Raw genomic sequence first — 21368 nt, 5'->3', positions numbered from 1 at the left:
TCCATTGCTGAAACCATGTGCCACCTCAAACAAGTCAATAATCATGGTGGTTGCTAGTATGAAGAGTCTGGGGCCAGTGTTGTCACAAATGAGGAGAAGTCACTATAGCCTTCGCATCCCGAGCGCTTAAAGCAACGAAGATCAGCTACTCCATCATAGAAAGAGAAGTGCTAACCTGTGTTTGGGATGTGCAACACTTCAGACAGTACATATGGGGAGCAGCATTTGTGCTCAGAACGGATCACAGACACTTCAGGTTCTGACAGCCACATGCTCTACAAAGGTAGCTCTGTGATTAGCAATGTCCTTTACTCTTCTGCATGTGAATATTTCATGGAATGCACACCTGGGAAAAAAGAATTTAGCACCAGATTACCTCTCATGCATGCCTATCTTGGACTCTGCTGAGGAGGAACCAAGTGTGGATGTAGCTACGATCATCGATTTGAACTATATGTGCAAACATATCAGCGAGGTAGATTTGGTCATAGCATACAGGGAAGATGAAAACTTACAAGAAGCAAAGGGATATCTTTGCTGAGGATGGCCACTCTCCAGATCTTTGGAGAGCTCCATAATCCCTTTCTTCAGAGTGAAGGATGACCAATCATTTTGTGGGGAGTTTATATACAAAAAAGACAAAGTTGTTCCCCCAGGGGCATAAGAGTGAAGGTTCTTCAATCGGCACATTAAGGGCATCTTGGTATCACTGTCATGAATAGAGCTGTTAATGAGAACTGCTGGTGGCCGGTCATTGACTCGGAAGTGGAGAGATATGTGAGAGAATGTGAAGCGTTTGCAGAATCAGATAAGACATTGGCCATCAAGAATGCCCCCATCACACCACTTCCAGTACCAAAAGGGCCCTGGCGTACATTGGCTACTTGCATTGCGTGTCCTCATAGTAATATTTTGCAGGACAGCAAGTGTGCCATTGTAGTAATTGATTATTTCTCAAAGTGGCCTGAGGTTTGGTTTGTCGTGGAGGTTACTACTCAGTCCGTTATAGGGGTCGTAAAGGAATTGTTTGGGAGAGAAGGGTACCCTGAAATCATCATATCTGACAACCGAGTGCAATTTGTGTCAATAAAAATTAAAGTGCTTTGGAAATTGTGCAGAGTTGAGCATCGCCCACTTCTCTCCCTCCTCGACAGCTGAATGGCCTGGCAGAGAGATTCAACAGAATAGTCATATCCACCATGCAGTTGGCCATACAGAACCGAATGACAACGCAGCATGCAATCCAACGCATGTTGATCACATATAGCACCCCATTTAATCCCCCTACTCATGTCTCACCATTTGAATTATTTTGAGGCCAAAAGATACCATTGCTGTTGAAGCCTTGGTATGTGTGTAATGCGTTGAAAGTAAACATGGTGAGCACAGTAAATACAAGGAGGGTACGTACCAAGGTGCCTGAGACACAGGAGAAAATTAGCATGGATTTTGGGAGTTCCCATGACACACTCCAGCCTAATATTAAGAACGGGGATTGGCTGAAGGTCAAACTACCAGGTTATGTTCTCAAAGGGGAGGCTAAATACTCATCTCGTTTGAGAGTTGAATGTTGAACAAGTTATGCAGGGGTCTGTACAAACAATGCACAGCAAGGTGGAGCGCATAGCTCATTGTGGCACTAATAGCAAGATGAATATTCGGAGCCACTTAGTTGCGGTTTCTGGGACACCATTTGTAACTCATGACCAGGACACTACGCAAGTGGGAGAAGGCAACCCCAGGGGACCACAGCTTGCACACACGTTAGTTTTCCCACAGTGATTGCAGCCAATGAAGGAATTCCACAGACCCAAGAGCAGATTACAAAGGCACAAAGAGTGAAAGCACAGTGCCATAAGTCAAACATTCCGATCAGATACAGAGTGGTGAGTGTCAGTGTAGATTAATAGATACAAAAACGCGCACCTCGTTCGCATTAATATTTAGACACACTGTTTTTTGAGTGTATTGCTTTGTTCCCATTGTTTTGTTCCATCCAACATTGTTGGATACATTCAGAATCTATTCAACAGTGGATTAGTTAAATGTGTTGTTGTTACATTGTTTTGTTATATCCATTTCGTATATTTATATTCTTCTATTAGAGTCTCTCTAATGTAATGGATTCAATTGTCATCTTCCATGAGGATGTACCTTGTGTGTGAATTCAGTTATGAGAAAGGGAGTGCTGTAGTGTTCAAATGTCCTTCCTTCTTGTGCCAACCTGATGCGTGGAACGGACACACGAGAATACTGCGGAGACGGTTGGTGAACATTGTAGTGTAAAGGAGCTAAGCGGGTGGTTTTCTTTGGTTACCTCATTAAACGTACCTTCGTATAAACATTGAGTGTCCGTCTTCATTCCTGTGGTGGAACAATCACCACAGATTGGTATTATATGGTTATAAATGTAGACGTGTTTTTCAAAAGTAGATTGACCTCTTTCACCTTTCACTAACCTACAGAAAGCAGTGATGAGTGTCCAATCATAGAGACACTTTTGGTTCACAAAATCTAGCTAGAGAATGTTGCGTTTAAAGCTTCACGCAGCTTCACGCACTCTAAATGTGACTGTGTCTCTGGTGATGTAGCAGAGCAATGGGCATTCATAGATCACAGATTAGTATTTAACTAGCGCTCACATTTTTTGTAATTCTGGAAGTATTGACTCAACACTTCAATAAGTCAACACATTGAATGTCATTGCTCTGGATAACATTAGCACACACCATGCCTAATATGGGGGTGATCCGTGGTGACCTGCTCTATTTTTGGAAAATACATGCTTAACAATACATTTTGTATATGCAGACCATCTATGACTGTTTTAATCTGATGATACCCGCAAACATGTTGATGCATCTAACATTCTCTATCTGAAAAGCAGTGGCCTTGAGATTTGGTATTAAATCTATTGAAAAGAATGTTCATGGAAGTTCATTTTTTTAATGTGAAAATAATACCTTAAAAATCCCAATGATATAAAAGAATATAATTTCATACACAACTCCAGACAATTTGTTCTAAAAAGATAAGCCAGCAAGTCGTCACATTCTGCCTGTCTAAATATAAACATAATTATCATAATCATTAATTTTGCTGATGGCACTGCAAACTTATCAAGATGATTCCACAAGCTTGCAGTGTCCAGTTATTTTTCAAATATGTAAATTCATCAGCTCTTGGTATATCCCACTGACCATCAATGTCCGTAATATCTTTTTAATTGGATGCTGTGTAATAGCAGTGACAGGATAATGAATGTTTCCACTGTGTATCTCCCTCCATTTCAGTAAAAGTCGTTGTGATGGCATTCTAACTGTCAGCGCAGTGTTCTTTTTTTAATTAATTCCCCCAGGAAACTGAAATGATGGGCTACTGAACAGTCTCAATGAAATTGCATTTGGTGTAAGATTGTAGCGAAAGTTCTCAGAGATCCCGCAAATAATTTCAAAACCTCCTGATAGGCACGCATTTTATGCTACAATAATATGTATTTTACCCAAGCCTGGAGGATTAGAATGTTGTCCCTACACTTGCAGGAACATTTTTAGATTTGACTGATTGCCAAACATTCCCAACTTTTGTGAGTGCAGAGAAAGAGAGGGTAATTTGCGGAAGAGACTGACCCGCCTAACTGCTGCAGTCCACAGAACCTAGGGGAAGTAGTGTGTTCAATCTAAAAATATGCAGAATAGACACACATCACAATTCCGTGTAATGCATAGTGGAGACCACAACCCTAGCGCCTTGGCACAGTCCCTTGCCCCTCCTGCGGTCTGTTGGGCACCCCACTCTTCCTGTGCCTACGCCAGTCCCAATCATGCCTGTCACTGGTGACAGTGGGCTCCACTCGCTCAAGTGACACAGAGCAGAACTCTTATGAAAGTAGCACCCTGTGTGCCTATCAGTGTTGTGCTTTTGCGCTGACATGAACACAAACGGTACTGAAAAGGCAGTAAAGCTGGAGGCCATGTAGGGCATGTCTATCAAGAAAAAGCAGGAGAGGTGAAGATGGGATGGGCCAGCAATCAGCAGGCAAGGCAAAGTTAGAGACATAGAGGGTCTAACTGTCATAGGAAGGCACAAAATGGCCGGGGAATCAAAAGGATCCCACTTGGGCTAAATATATTTACATTTCACAGATTTGTTAACTAGTTTTAAATCTATAAAAACCCAATTTGAACACTCTGCCTAGAAATGATACCAAATGATACCAAATTGCATGAACGTGTACAATGTTGGGTGCAAACCAGTTAACCTCCACCCTTTACTCCACAGCTGTATTTCTTCTCCCTCTTACCCCCGCTTGTGCAGTGGAAAACGCTGTTGCTGGATCTGATGGTTCCTCTCTGCCTTCAGAGCTTATTCATTTGTCATATTAATAGCCAGGACCGCCTTTTCCTATATCTAGGAGGAGAGCTGTTAGGCAGAATCACATGCAGTACCCTTTTGGAACACTACATGCAATTAAGACTACAAGTGTCAGTACAATTTCACCTTTGGTACAAGCCTGTACTACACAGTTATGTGGTAGCAGTGGCTGAGCAGCCAGACTTATCTCAAGAGTTGACTGAGCAGTAGAACAAGTTACACATAGGGCCATCAAATACAAGGGTTCAAACAAACACTTTACTCAAGGATTCTTGGCAAAAGAATATACATTTATTTACACAGTCAGTTTGAAAACATTACACTAGCAAGAGCAGCTCAATATCAGACACTAATATACTACAAATACACAACCAAAAAGTTACTGAACAAGTTCAGGTCCCCTGAAGTGGGAGCAAAATGGCACTTCAGATACTTAATAAAGGGGTAAAAACACAAGGTTATACGAATAGACAGCCTAAATACTTTCATAGGCAGGGCAAAGGGTTTCATTAAACTACAACCAGCAATTCAGTTAATAGGCCTGGGCCAAAGTCAATGGTTCAGAGCCTTAATATAGGATAGCACAGTTCTGGTAGTAAACAGTTAAGTCTTTGCCACGGCTTTAAGGTGAATTTGGCTAGGCGAAAATTTAGATGAATGTTTAGGGAAGGACAAGCCTTCGAATTTGGGAAAGTTCCACAAACTTTCGCGCTTGCCGAAAAGATTTCCGGAGCGCGTTTGCACAGTACCTCTTATTGAAGAAGAGCTGTAGTTTAGGTAGTTGTTCATGGCAGTTCGAACAGATTTCGCTGTTCCTGAGCTTCAGTCGTGGGGTGGGGAAAAGAAGGAGGACTTCGGGAGGTTCCTGCACTGCCCAGGGATGAGGCCACGAGGTTAGCAAAACGTTGGTTTAAGGTGTGAGTGCCTTAAAGTCCACAAGCTGGTTTCCTTCCACCTGGCTATCTGGTTTTCAACAGCACCCTGAAGAAAATTCAACCAGGATGGGGACAGTGTCCAGGTGGCTTGCGAGTTGGTTGTTCCCACCAAACTCAAGGGAAGAATTGAACTTGAAGGGCTTCTCTGTCGACGGAGTTTCAGGCAATTCGGATCTGTAGCAGGGCTTCACAGGTCGTCCAGGAGTTGCAGCAGTCCTCTTCCTTCAGCTCGTCTTCCGTTCTTTCGTTCCAGTGGTCGTCCCTGCTTTCCAAGTTCCAGAGACCTACTTTTAAACAGTTTTCCCCCATTCATTCCAGCCTGACTGTCACTAAAACAGCAGGGCGGCTGTCCTTGCTGGACAGCCATCTGGCCAATCATGCTAAAGTGTATTCAGGTCTCCTAGGAGACTAAGCACAGGGAGTTTTGGGCATGTCCCTCACATCCTGTCCACCACAGACACTCAGGCGCAAGAGGAGGGCTTCAGCACTGAAGCCCGCCAAACGCCAACTAACAAAGGGACGAAACCTGGTTTGGCGCACAGAGACAAACACAAGAAGGACCTTTACAAAAAGAAATGGTGAAAAAAGATAAGCGGAGTCTATTTTTACAGATAGGTCTTGGGCGCCATATTGAAAAACATGGCTGACCCGATTTTTAGCTACCATTGTTCACGGTCGGGAAAAATCATGGTAGTTTGATCTAAACCACTGCCACCACCCATTTAAAGTAGGAAAGGGTAACATTTGACTGTTGCATGAGTGTTTTGACTCAGTTGGAAGTTAGGCAACCCTTCCAGCACTCTATAGGAATATAGTGTGTGATGGGTCTGTAAATTTAAAGAGACTAGTAAAGTGAATTTAGCTTCACATGCTCTTGGAGACAGTAGCCAGTCCCAGAGAAGGTATTTAAACCTTGAGAAGTCTGAAAGACATCCCTGTGCCACTGCACTGAAGGTGCTGTGTGACACACAGAAAATGATGATGCCTATGGAGTTGTTTTAAAACTCCATAACCAAAGAACACAAAAGTAAAACACACATGGAAAAAGGTTCACATCTTCCCAGGTAAAAAATAAAATCCTAGAAATCCAGCAAAGTTGCTGGGGGTCTGAAAAGGTAAGGGAAATTATCACATTCTTGAGCATTCTCCCAAACAGGAGCCCTTTATATATGTTACATATATGATATGTGCTCTTGCTATTGTTGACTCTATTAAGGATGTTCATTGATCTATCTATGGCTTAGAGATCAATGCCTAGTAAGGGTCTGGAGATACTGCAGATGTCATATTCCAGTTTTACTACTCATCCCATTCTTTCCGCAATGTTGCAACCCCTTTATTTTTCTTTCGGTGGATCCATGTGAGGGATGCTGGTATTTCCTTATGTCCTGTGGCTGTCTGCACTGTGTGGGTGGATTTCGAGTCTCTTTCCGATCCGCTGGAAGCAGGAGTGCACTGGGAAACAAAAGAGGCCCTGGAAAAAAATGTCAAAGTGGCCCCATATTACACATTTTCACCAAGCCCACCCCTTTTCCTAATGGAACATTTGGACATGCAACACAAAAGAGGCCCAGCGTGCCGAGGCCTACCGGAAAATCTCCAGAGTTCCTTATAGGCCAGTCCACCCCTGTCTAGAGGGCCTGGAGACCAAGCGAAAGGCAGACCATTGTGGGTAAATCCCTGTAACATAGGAAAACAATTGAAGATTATGGGGGCAAGTACCTGTGTATTTTAGCGAAATCCTCCATGAATCTCTTTGGTTAGTAGAACTTTAATGCAATCTGTTTGTTTTGCTTCTTTACTGCAATCACTCTGGCACATGTCATTGTATACAACTGCTTGCACAAGTAAGTCATTGGTGTACAGTAATTGCTGTATCTGGTGCATCTGTCCATTCTTATGTATTCACTTATTCACCCATCTAGTCTTTAAAAGCCACGTCTAAATAAGCAGAGTGTGAATTGACAGCCCTGGATGACTTTACTGTCTATTGAAATCCGAAATAGAAATGAGAGCAGCTCATGTGGCATGTGGATCTCGAATTGCTTGTTTTTGAAATATCGCCAACATATTCCCCAGTCATTTCAAGTGCGATAATGGAACAGGAGTGACACAAAGCCATGCATGAATCCTTTGGTGTTCAGGAGTATCGCACGTAGACAGTTGTCCTCTTATCATGAATTGCCTACCAAAAGGGCCTGATTTTGCGGCATAGAAAGGTAATGAATGAAAAGATTTTGCGCTCTAGCAAGGTGATAGAGAAATATATTGTTCACTCATTTTGTCAAATAAACTGTGTGATTACCCAGAAAAACCTATTTTTACATACCTGCAGATATCGTTAGAATTGAAATGAGTGTTCAGGGTACGTTTTCTTAAGTCAAAAAATCACCCAGAAATCCAGTAAACTGAGAAGCCGCTTCATACTTCTAAAAAGAGCAAATCACTGTTCAGTGGCGTTTTTTTCAATCATAGGGTTTTCCTTTCATTTTGCCTGTCGATGGATGTTGTGCATAGCAGAGGTTTTATGAAATGACATGGTCTGATGTTTTAATTTTTTTTTATTTTAAAAGTTTTTATTGTTTGAAGTAATAATGATAATACAAGTATTCACAAGTTACAGACGTCAAGTGGAACATAAAACCAATAATTAATAGACGTTTACAATATTAACAAGTAAAGGAATTGGATAACATATTCAATCTTCATTAAATAATTGAGTTATTGTATATAGATGTTGGATCACAGTTTCTGTGAGCAAATTCTTATAAGAGCAAATTGTTTTAAAAATTCGGCAAAGATACTATTAAGGGGAATTAGAAAAGAACAATGTGGAGACAGACTGGCAGACAAACATAGAACATACTGGGAACAAAAGGGAAGAAGGAAAGGAGGAAAGTGGGTATAATATGATATATGGTCAGATTGTTATTGCAACATTAATATTGAAATATAATAGTCTTACGAGTAAGAATAATAAAAGATTGCTGTCGGGTTAAATATAAGTATATTCGTTCATGTGCCATGTGCAGTTACATTGAAACAGTTGAGATAATGAATAAAGAAAGACCACTTAGCATTATATTTAGGAATTGAATTCAAATTGTTGACCATACATAATTCCATTGTATGAATGTGACAGATAGAGTTCCACCATCCTCTAATAGAGATCGAAAATATTTCCAGTTAGCTATAATACATTTCCACGCTATGCTGATGAATAGATCATAAAGTTTGGTTGAGTCAGGGAGATGTTTATTGTTATGGCCAAACTTACTAGGAAGACATTTAGAAAGGATAACAGAATATTAACACGGAAGATAAGTTTGATGAACTTCCAAATATCTTGCCAAAATCTAAAAATAAAAGGACATTCAAAGAACATGTGCATATATGTAGCAGGAGTGAAACCATATGCATATGACCAGCATCAAAATTAGGTTTAGCTTTTGCTAGTTTTCCTGGGTGATAAATGCTCTATGAATAAAGAAAAAATAATGTTGTGTTATGTTGCTGAAACTGATATATTTTTGATTTTAGAGAACAGACTGAACCAAATATGATCATCAAACATGCACCCATATTCCCATTTAAGACGAATAGAAAAAAATTCAAATGTAGAGGTGAGCATTTTATAACATTCTGAGCCTCTTACACCATTAATCATAGTAAGCTGTAGTAGTCTGAACGTGTCTGGAGAGAGAACCTCATTATAGAAGTGGTTAAGTACATCTAGGCAGGAATTAATTAGTTTGTTGTAATGCTGAAAGTCTGCTTTGGGGATGGCAAATTCAGATGTTAGTTGCTGAAAGGAAAGAATATAAGGGCCATGTATAATTTGGTGAATTAATTGAATTCATGTTTGTACCATTACCTGCAATTGAAGGCCTTATTGTTGATCACAATGTTCTTGTTATGCCATATTAAAGGGGAGAGGTATTTATTGGGAGTTTTGTTATGAGGGAAGAGAAAGGCTCGTAGGGCTGAGACGGATGCTTTAATGGTAAAATATGTAGATGAGGTCAGTGACGTTGTGAGGATAAGCTGAGCATTTTTCTATGGTGCACCCTGTGGGGGTATCAGAGATGTTAGGATCTGCAAACCAGTGGCAGGATTGTTTTAGGAAAAATGCAGGGTGATATAACTTGAAATCTGGAAATCTGACCCCACCCATTTCATAAGGTGCCTTTAATTTGGTTAAGGCAATTCTCTTACCTTTTCTTATGCCCCATAGAAAGTTCATTAAAATAGAATAGATAGATTTGAAGAAGGAAAGAGATATGGGAACAGAAAGAAGTTTCAGACAGTATAGTACAATAGGGGAGAGCATCATCTTAATGGTATCTAGACTTCCTCTCCAGGAGAGGTAGAGGGGGGGACCATTTGGATGTTAGGTCTTTAGGAGTGTCTAGCAGGATCTTAGTGTTGAGTTTGACAGTGTCTTGGATCGTGGGGGAAAATCGGATGCCCAAGTATTTAATAGAGACACTACACCATTTATAGTAGTTTAAGTGCATAATTTCTGATTTGTCTCTATTTAATTTGACTCCTGATACTTTACCAAATTGAGATAAAGCATTAAGTAGATTGGAGAGATGAAGTTTGGGATTCTTAATAAGAATATGGATGACATCAGCATAAGCCACTATTTTAGTACATGAGGCACCGGCTTGGATGCCCGGAATATTTTTACTAGATCTTATTGGGTCAATAATGGTTCAAGTGAGAGAATATATAGCATGGGTGAAAAGGGACAGCCCTGTCGAGTACCTCTGAGTAAGGGAAAGAAGGAGGATGCTTGGCCATTGATATAGATAGAGGATTAGGAGATGAGTAGAGAAGTCTAACCAGGGAGACAAACTTATCACCACATCCATGCCAGTGTAAGGCTTGAAACAGAAAGTTCCCAATTTACACGGTCAAATGCTTTTTCTGCGTCCAATGCAATGGCTGCGTAACCTTGTTTATCTTTTTCATCTTTAGCAGCTAAATTAATGGCGTTAAGTAACAGCCTAGAATTAGAGGATATGTTGCGTCCTTTCAAATAGCCAATTTGGTCAAATTTAACGAGAGCAGGGAGTGTGGATTCAATTCTGTTGGCTAGTATCTTTGCAAAAATGTTACTTTCAATGTTAATTGAATGATTGATTGATATTTTAAGGCAAGGGAGGGGAACAGGGGAGAACAAAACAGCGATCTTACTAGGCCCAGTGACATTGAGAAGGCGCAAGTGCATGGGGGAGGGGGAGGGGAAAACTGCATGGAAGGAGGGAGACGTCGAAAGTGCGAAGCAGAGGAGAAACAGATAAATAACAATAAAGAAATAATAAAGACAACAAACAGTGGTAATTCAGCCAGCAATTTTCAAGTGCTAGGTTTAAGGCAGCAGACAGGGTAGGTCTGATAGGTGCAGGAAGAAAAACGGGGGGGGGTGTGTGGGTACAGATACAGACCCCAGTGCAAGGGGTGGCCCAGAGGCAGTGCGGGAGGGTGGACGGTGAGCAGGTACCAGGGCCCGAAGGACAGAGGGTGGCCAGGTGCACAGTGCCAAGAGAGAACAGATCAGCAGGGGAGAGGGGGAGCAAAGGCAGAAGAAAAGAGGAAGGTCTTGAGGTGCTTCCGGAACCGGAGATGGGGGAAATGGGACAATAATTACTAGGGATTGTAGGGTCTTTATCTGGTTTAGGGAATATAATGAGTAATGCTTCTGAGAATGAGCCAGATGATGATTTTTGAGATATAAAATATAAGAATAGTTATGTTTTGGAGCTAGACATTTAGATATGTTCATATAGAATTCAGTGGATAATCCATCAGGACCTGGTGCTTTTCCTTTGCCCAAGCCGTGACACAGTCTGATTTTAATCAAAGGCAGTCCTGAGATAACAGCTTTGCCATACTAGGAAATGACAGGTTTCTCAAGCCGTCATCCCCAGTACATCCATGTTTCATCTTCCTCATCCCAGTTTGAACCAATGAGGGCTACTGGCCCCAGCCAGACCCTTTCCAAGACAAGTGTTCCTTTGATTGCTCTCCTAATTAGTCCGGCTTCTCACAAGGCCATGGGTTCAACCCCAGACGGGTTAAGGGGGTCCAGAACCCCTCACAACATGGAATACCTATTTGGTCCCTCCAAATATACCACCCCATCCTTCTTTCTCTGTCCCCAACTAATGTTTCACTACTTGCTGAGAACAAATGAGTTTAAGAATGGTTGCAACTTGCGAAGGATAGCCCAAATTACACAATCAAGTGTACAGGCCGCCTAAAAGAGCATATAAATTCAAAAGGATGCAGACATTTTACTGTTAGGGTGAGCGTTGTGATGAAATAAATGTGACACATTTATTTATGTGTACATTGTGTGCTTAAAAGAGTTTTCGCTGTCACAGATATATTTGTCAATCATAAAAACCTGTGGTCATTCTGATGTTCCCAAAATGTTCTTTGATTTTACGCAAATCAGTGAGTTGCCATTTGTCCCTCCCCCCCTTTCTCATAGGTGATTAATTTACACAATAAGGGTGCTGATTCGTTTACAATGGCACATTTTGAACGTTGTGATTCACTAAAATAAGTGTAAAATAAAGTGTAATAGGCTTGTGTTACTGCTCTGGGGCATTTTAAAAATCCTTTGCAGCAAAGTGGGGCAAATATATTTCTTCCTCCTCATAAACAGCTAGTTTTCTATCTGCATGAGATTTTCATGATGGTGTAAAAAGGTTTCCTATGGGATCTGTCTGTGTTCAACACCTATGGGTGGATTCCATAGGAAACCATTGTAATTGTAATCTGGAGGCACCTTTTGCATTTTTCACCAAACTGAGAGTAAAATGAAAGAGCAAAGGTGATCTTTCCTGTATTTGTTCTTTCTTTTTGCACACTATTGTGTTCAAATATGAAATTGGATGGAGGGGACCCAACGGCATGCACTTGCTGACATTGGCGGTCCCCTTAAGGTAATTACCGTTTTAAAGAAAATTTAATTGTTTAAACATGGAGTCTGAGAGTGTTATATTTACAGACAGCTATTTATTTACAAACTGGGCCAGAGCGATGTATTTACAATATGCAGACTGGATGCAAAGAAGACCACTTCAGACCATGCTTAGTGACCACAAATATATGTTTGCAGGGTCTCATGATTTATAATTTGGAGCACATGGTACCCTCCTCCAGGCACTTTTTAGACCACACTCCCTGTTAGAGCCCACCTCAACTTCACTACTACAGAATATTTTCATGTGTTACCATAAATAACCAACTGTAAACAGTATGGCTTTTACTGCAGGTGTCTTACATTTATGCTGTAAAAAGCATCATTTCAACACATTATTTAAAAAAATTTCTCCAGGGGAGTTTCGGTACATTACTTCACTATATAGCTGGTCAGAATGCACAGCGAGTAGAGCACTCGCTTTGACATCTGCACAGAGCCTGCTGATGAAGGTTCGAATCCTGGCAGGGCCAAACTCAGACTTTCATCCTTCCAAGGTCAATAAATGAGCACCAAACACCGTGGGTAATTATAAGCAGCGCTCAGATACCTGAAGGTCCGTAGCACTATATAAATGCTAAATTATTATTATTAATTATTATTATACTCATTCACTTGCACTAATTTGTCAGAGAAGTTAAGGCTCCTACAATAAAAGTATTCAGCTTCTGCCAGCGACATTGGATCGTTTACAATGCACCTCAGGTGCAACTCGTCTCTTGCAGCAAAGCTACCTCTGCGATTAGCACACACACAATAATTTAACTGGTTGTGCAGAGTGGTTGCTGGAATGTTTGGATGCTGGGGCCAGGTGCTTCCTGTTCTATCCTGACGGGAGTCGGGTTCAGCAATAAAGCAATAAATCTGAATGAACTGAGGCCACTAAAATAATATGCGGGAGCCGGTCAAGTAGCTTCTTATCTCTTTAATTGTCGGCGCAGAAACTGGCGCCTGAGGCCGGTGGCCCCGCCTCTTCACGCATACCGTGGGCACAGCCCACAACAAACAACAACAATAGAAATGGGACTAGGCTCCCATTCAAACAGGGTTATTAACAGGGATAACGGACACAACATCTTCCCCTTGTATTTTTCTTTTTTCTTTTTTGCATTTATAATGCACACAAGCAGCCCGGAAGTTACATAATTGAGATGACTTAGTTACAAAGAGCTAGCATGTTGTGTTACAGATGGAGATACACTACATCACAGATTATCAGAGTGGGCTAATCGGCATGCAGGTTCAAGTGAAAAGCATGCAGGTTCAAGTGAATAGTAGTGTTTTGATGGCTTTGCGGAAGGCAAGGTGCGAGGGTTCAGCTCTGAGGGAGGATGCAGCAATGAAGGAGAAGCTGGTGCTGCCACCTCAGTCTAGTTTCACTTTGGACACTGTAAGGCGGTTAGCGTAAGGTTTTCTGGTTGGTCTAAGGGGCATGGCTCTATTTACTCGCTATGAGAGGTAGAGTGGGGATGTGTGGTTGATGCATTTGTGTGATAGGGCAAGTGTTTTGAAGACGATACGTTCTCTGACATGTAGCCAGTGGGCTTGTCTTCTGGCCAAGGATATGTGTTCCCTTCTGGGGATGCCTATATATTGTTTCTATGCTAGGTGAAAAAATAAATGTTTTTTAAAAAAAACACATACATATTTCACCTAGTTCACTGCATGGTATGCATGGTATGCCCCTGACGAGCATGGCCATTGCACATTCATGACTGCCCAGGCTGGCTTGAGAGTAGGTGGTGCAGCATGGTCTTGTTCAAGGAGCTTGGGGAGAGGCCCTCAGCAGGGATTACAGCCCTCCCTTCATTTTGTGTTATGACACAGACTCTGATACAAGACTTTAATCTTAAATGGAGTGCTAACCTGCTGATAACACTGCGATGATGAGGAGACCAAACATGTCTGCTCGCCTTCCTTTCAACATGCTGCCTATATTTGACTTATGATGACTGGATTATTAGCCCACGCCTGGTGCAGCTGACTGTTATTTTACAACATCAACATACCGGATGATAGGCAGAGGCCTGGTGTTGTGCCAGCCTTCCCCAGGGAAATGTTTAAGCAAATGTTTGCAAGCTGATCACGGTCAGCCTGCATTGTCTGCTGGCACACATGTGCAAGCTGCTGTCCTACCCCAAAGCTCGGCCACTAAACCAGTGGTTGAAGTGGGCGGGAGCGGTTGGGAGTGGTTCTCATCTAATTTTTACTGTTCCTATACTTTTATTTTAAAAAGAAACCATTTTGGAATGGTTTAGTTTTAAAATTAAAATGTAGGAAGAAGTTGAAACTTCCTTCAGTGCACTGCACTGAACATTCCAATAATAGCTGGTGTGTTTGTTTGGGGGTTTGGATTGCGCAGGGGAGCTGTTGTGGTGATGGGGTTTGTGGGGAGATGAGGCAGTCCAGCTGAAACATAGTTCCACTACTTGTTTTTGTATACTTCCACCACTGGAGAAAGCCAGTGGCAGTCAGATACTAGGCAGAAGTGGAAGAGAGATCAGCGATCCATTTTCACAGCACCGGCCAACAGCAACTTATCCTCAAGTTGAACTTCATTCTTAATCCTGCAAAACTCTGTCTGAGCTGAGCAGCCCTCCAACTCAGGAAGTTTTCAGGGAAAGAACGGGACAACAATGTCTCTGTGGGGGTTCTTACATGACCATGCTCTTTTCAGTACTATGGTTTTCTTTGTTTTTCCTTCACATGTTTCTCCTATGGTCTCCCTAAACCAATAACCTGTACATTACTCACAGCCCACCTCAGTGGTCAGCTAATATAGCAAAACTGTTTGGATAATAATGTGACCCTAACTGGTCAGGTAGATTGGACTGGAGAAGTGCATTCACAGATGGTGATGGATAATGGAAGGGCTCATGTGAAAGGGCGAGCAGAGAGCGGAGCAGAACAAATGTCAGAGAAGTTGAAAAGTGTGGAGTGAAGTGTCCCATTGATGGGTCATGGATTGATACAAGCGATAAACGTGGACATAGAGTGTGCACCTCACCTTGGAATGATATCTCTACAGAGAAAGGACAAGGACTGAATGTGCATGACCACAGAACACTTAATCTCTAGAGAAGTTTTGTCAGGTACTCCCTTGGCCTAGCAACCAAAATCCCTCAGAGTTCACGCCTTGAGAGAGGCTAAATAAAAATCAGGTAAAGTCAACAACTTCAATTCAAGGACTCCAGAAAATACCAAGAAGTAATTGACTGGTCATTCCCTGCCACAATGCTTTCAAATGGTGGGTTGTTGAGTTAGGCATCCCCATGCATATCCTATAAATGCATCCAATCTAAATTAAGAATGGTGTTGATATAGCTCTCGATCCCGGTGCCAATGTTCTAAACCCATGCAGCCCAAGAGATTATATTGACAGCTTCTGTGTCCCTGAGCACAGCTCTGACTTCATCAACTCTCAGAGAGAGGAAGTTCTGTTTCTTTGTTAAATCCTTGGTCTCTTATTGGACATATCTGTTATTTCAAGAGAACAACTTTGTATACCTGCTCTGATCCACTGATCCCCTCTTGTACTGCAGGTGAAAGACTTTGCATACCTGCTAATCATTTTAGCCTACCTGTCTTGGCGGGGTGTATTTGTATCCCAGTGACAGTAATCTGGACCTTCCAGAAGAGAGATGGGAGAATGTGTTTCTATTTACTAATGTCTTGCAAGGATCTCTGCTACTCAAATGCAACCCCTATATTTGTTGATCGCATCTTGCCAGCTCCCTCACCTCTAAGTCTATGGTAATAGGTGTTATTAGACATTGTTATGGTATTCAATTTATAGACCTCAAACTGTTGAAGGACTATGTTGGACTTGCTGGGCTTTGAACAAGTGTCACTAGGGTAAATACAAACATCTCAGGCAAGTGCTTGACTCACCAGGTTACTGTATAAGCTTAAGAAATAATCAGAAACATCCTGCATGTGGCCAGTTCTTTTTCCCCTGAGTGAATCATCAGATGCCCATCTTTCATACAAGCAATGTTCCCAGACTCTGGAGAGTATGTCATGAATCTTTTGTTCTGCAGATGGAAGATTCACATTCCCTGCATAAACCAATCCTTCCTAAGGTCAACAGTTTCCAGAGCAGTGTGAATTCATAGAACCCATCTTGGCACACTTGGTCTATTTCATAACCCTGTGTGACCCCCCAAAATTGTCCTTAATTCATATGGGATGTTGTCTGTCCATAGTCAAAGACACAGAACAGGTTGATCCTCCGATTGGCATGTTTTATATACCTGGTTGAGTGATACCCAGAATCCCAGAATATATTCTGCCTACAGGTGACAGAAGCTATTGCCTGGGTTAATCACTTTTAATTTTCTGTTGCCCTTTGTCAATTTTTCCAAATACAATTTTTTTTTTGTGTGTGAATATTTTAGGGGTTGAAATATGCAAACTGTATCAATGTTTGCCACATATAACTTTCTTTACTGTGGTTACACCTTTAAGAGACATCGTGATGCATATTCGATAGGTAAGACTTTCAGCTTCCTCTGTGATGGTGAAATACTTAGGGCCTCATTACAACTATGCCGGTCTGGAAACAACGGTGCCGGTAAGCCTAATGGCACTGTTGTTTCCAGACCGGCACAGTACAACTCTGCGGGCGGGTGCCGTCCCGTTTTCTAGGATCAGACCTGTCAGGCGGGTTCTCACGGGAGCACTGGCACCGTTTTTAACGGTGCTGGTGCTCACGTGTCCCCCCAGGGGAATGGGGACTAACAAGATTGCCGGTTCCAGACTTGGAATAGCCCAGTGCCACTGGGAAGTCAGGCACCAGTAGTTTCTTTACCTGTAATGAGGCACAATAGACCGGCCTGCTCTGCCCCTCATATTTCGTGGCTAGGTAAAATGGATTCATCAAAACGCTGCTGGTAGAGGAGAGGAATCCTTTTCAGTGGGATTTAAACATGCTTTTCCTGTAGTTTTGAGCTTCATGGATTAATGTTGCTTCTCGGTTTTTCTTAGATAATTGTTGATTTTAATCAAGGATCTTTGACAGAGTGGTTTAACCCTTTCCATTTAATGGGTTATTTAGCAGTTGGTGTGTATAAATGTACCTATCCCCTGGCTTGCCAATCCTGACAGTAACCACTTGTGAGAATTATTTTAATTTTTACTATGCCACAATAGATACACACACACATGGTTGATCAGCTGTCAGTTGTATTACAATTTTAGAAGTGAATAGGAGACAAGTAGAATGCTAGACCTCTCTTCCACTACATTATTGTGAATATTGGCAACAGTATATGTATTGTTTGAGTACACTTTTTTAATGCAAATGTATTATCTCTACAATTTAATAAATGCACGTTCAGGCTAATCAAGAAAGTAAGAGCATTCTTAATGTGTTTCTCTCTTATGAGTATAAAGACACTATTGTAAGCATGTATACCTGTTGGGTTAGTGATTAAACTGGGAAGCAGAAATATTGATACAATACATGTTTGTCATAGACTCTAAGGTAAAAGAAATTGGCTCCTCCTTACTCTGGCGTTAGACCCAAGACAATGCTGGTGCCCAGTAGTAAGACAGTTAGGTGATCAGATGTAGTGTTTTTTCTTGCACTAAGCACAGATATCTAACTCTCCTACCTCTCCCCAGACCCTTGCATGGGATACAATATTATTATCTGCTTCAAAACCCGCCACAGTCGCAGGTGGGAATTTAGACCACCTTTGGAGTGAAGGTTATGCTCTGGTACGCAGGTGAAAAGCATAATTGCATTGTGGGGGCAGTAGGAGTATTGTACCGAAACATATGAGTGTCTTACTAAGAGCTAAATCTTTGGTAGCTAATGGAATACATTCTGGTGGAAATTGTACAAAAAAAAGCTTGAGAAGTTGTCAATTCATAGAATAGGAAGCTAGAGAAAGTATTTCAGCAATGAAACAGAAGCAAAAAAGTAAATATATCAGGCTCATTATTATTGTTATTATAATTATTATTATAATTATTATTATTATTATTATTATTATTATTATTATTATTATTATTATTATTATTATGTTTCATGTAAAGCGCAAACCACCTGAAGGCCTCAGTGCAGAGGTAGTAAGGGCCCGGCAGTAAAGGCCTGGGTTAAGGCCCCTGTACTCTCATTTTCCATCTGCTGCCTTAGAAGGATGTGCCCCCCAATATCGTGGCATACTGTCTGGCAACAACTACAGATGACAGGCTTCGTAGCCTTCCTAAGATGGCTGCCACCTTTTCAGCTTGATCCGGCCTTCCTGCAGTGCCTGGAGGCACCCAACATCATGCTGTTGCCTAATTGGCCTTTTTCTTCAACTAGTGTCGAGGCCCAGCTGAGACGTGAGGCGATACCAGGCCTGGCAGTAAAGGTCCGGGTTAAGGCCCCTATCCTCTCCCTGTCATCTCCATGGCACTCCAGCTACTCATGTAAATTACCACCGCCAGCACAGGACAGTGATTTTGATCTGGCGGTAAGAAAGCGTTTCTGCTCCGCCGTGTATGCCTATATGATCTGTCTCAAGCGGCATCTACATGTTCTATTATCCGGACTACCTTCCATTTACATCCTTACTATTCAACATGTACTGACAATGCTCGGCTGTTCTTTACCTCATGCACTGGTCTCTGCATTTGTATACTGCTGCAGCCCTGCAACATGCGGTTGGGCATCTGTTGCTGTATGTACCCCTCACCCACCTATGTTTGCCTGTGTTGCTGTATGTACCCCTCATCCCCCCTATGGTTGCCTGTGTTGTGGTGAGTGCCCTCCATCCCCCTGGTCACCAGTGTTGTGGTGATTGCCCCCCAAACCACTGGTCACATGTGTTGTGGTGAGTGTCCCCAACACCCCCTGGTCACCTGTGTTGCTGTATACCCCCCACCCCTCCTATGGTCGTCTGTGTTGTGGTGAGTGTACCTGAGCTGACTCTGCATTTGTTGCTGCTGCAGCCCTGCAACAGGGGGTTGGGCAACATGTTTGTGCCACCTAAATGGACTCTGCATTTGTATGCTGCTACTGCCCTGCAACATATGGTTGGGCAACATGTTTGTGCCACCTAAACTGACTCTGTATTTGTATGCTGCTGCTGCCGCACTGCAATGATACAACGTACTTTCATCGCAGGACCTTTTTTCGCTGGGTTTTTTACAGCAAATTTGTTATTGAAAAAACCCATTAAATTCTCTTTTGGGGGGGTTAAAAAATTATACATGGGATGTGGGTTTTTGGTTATAGATATAAACTAAAAGGCAATTAGGGTTTGGGGAGACCCTGCCAAAAATAAATTTGAAAAAAATTTGATGGGTTTTTTTGATGACATATTTACGGTAAAAAAAACACGAAAAAACATCCTGTGATGAAATGACATGGAACCACTGCAACATGGGGTGGGACAACATATTTGTGCCACCTAAACTGACGTTGCATTTGTATGCTGCTGCCAACCGACAACATGGGAGGCAACCTGTATGTTTTTGCAAGCACTTATGTAACTAAGCAAGCCTTCAGTAACAGAACCACAATGCACAAACGCTGTTGTGCATTTTATAAATGCAAATGAAAAAAATAAGAGAGGGAGGAGAATAGGCTGGTGGAGAGGGCAACATTGTAATCCTTAGAGTTGAAGATGTGTGTTTTTAAAGGCTTTTTAAAGTTAGAAAGGCATGCCATTTTACTAATAGTTTGCAGACTCTGATTCCAGAATGAAGGAGCACACACATTGAAACTCGTGCCTCCGAAGCTTTTGAGTTTATGTCTTGGGATGGCAAGCTTGGGCATAGCACTTGAACGCAGATTTCTAAGTTTAGGGGTCTTTTGTAAGTGCATTTTGAGGTAGTCAGAAGTCATACCTGAGATGCGCTTGTGGGTGAGAGTGAGAACCTTGTCTGTAATACAATAGCAGACCAGAAGCCAGTGTAAGGATCTTCTGGCTTCAGTGATGTGTTCTCTACTGTTTTTTCCAGAGACAGCTCTAACGGCCCGTTCCGTGCAAACTGAAGAGTTCTAAAGTTACTATTAGTAGTACCGATCAACAGGCTATTGCAATAGTCGATGCAGGTATTTACAAGCGCAGATGCGACTGATATAAGGTTCACAGTGGTGAACTAAAGTCTGATCTGACGTATGGGTTTTCTCATGTCTCAGCGGGATAGCTCAGGGGCAACATGCTTGCCTTGGAAGCAAGATGACACGGAGCAACCCAAGTTTGATTCCCGGGTCTGTGCTTAGAAACCTCTAGGTATTAAGCGTGTTATAAATAACCAATTACAATTGCAGGATGCCTTCATCTGTAAAGCGTGCTTCTGCATGTTAAGCCAGGAATCCAGAGAACTCTGAGTCTCTTAACATGAGGACTGATTTAAATGGAACAGTTAACAATTGCAAAATGGCTGTATCTGGTGTTCAACTTTTTTTAACTGATTGGCTGAGCCAACACGCATTTTTTTCTTGCTATTTAAGGAAAAGGAATTTATGGCCATCCATCTTTGAATCAGGTCATAGACAACATTCACCTTGGCTGTGTAAAGGTCATAATTGCCATAAAGCTCATTCACAAGCTGCGTATCATCAGCGCAGTTTGCATATTTCATGCCTGTACCAGCAAGCAAGTCAAACAAAGGATGTATGTAAATGTTAAAACGAGTAGGTGAAAGGCATTCGCCTTGTGAAATGCCACATGCTAAGGTCTCCGGCTCTAACTGAAACAGTTCCATGGTAACCCTAGCTAATATGGGGCCAAGAAAAGAAAGGCTTACTTGGGTGGTATAAGGTAAGACAACTGGATTGCATAATGATTAAACTAACACATTTTAAAACACAATATGCAGATAAACTGAATCGCCAATACACCAGGGGAGGGATAATAAAGCTGTGTTGTTCATTTTATCTATGCTCAGGCAATGATTATTTTGTGGTGACTGGGGATTACTATTCCATCAACAATCCATACATACCTGGATTTCCAATGGCATCTCAGAAGAAGTATAGGCAGGGGTGTAGGGATTGCATCAGTAATAAACTGGTGAAGGATGATGGGTAACCCTGAGATGTTTGGGGGCAGACACAAGTG

This window comes from Ambystoma mexicanum, chromosome 6p (genome assembly GCF_040938575.1).
Source record: "Ambystoma mexicanum isolate Mex_15411 chromosome 6p, UKY_AmexF1_1, whole genome shotgun sequence".
Classification (NCBI taxonomy): Eukaryota; Metazoa; Chordata; class Amphibia; order Caudata; family Ambystomatidae; genus Ambystoma; species Ambystoma mexicanum.
The sequence above is the reverse complement of the archived record's forward strand: the minus strand, read 5'-3'. Positions refer to the sequence as shown.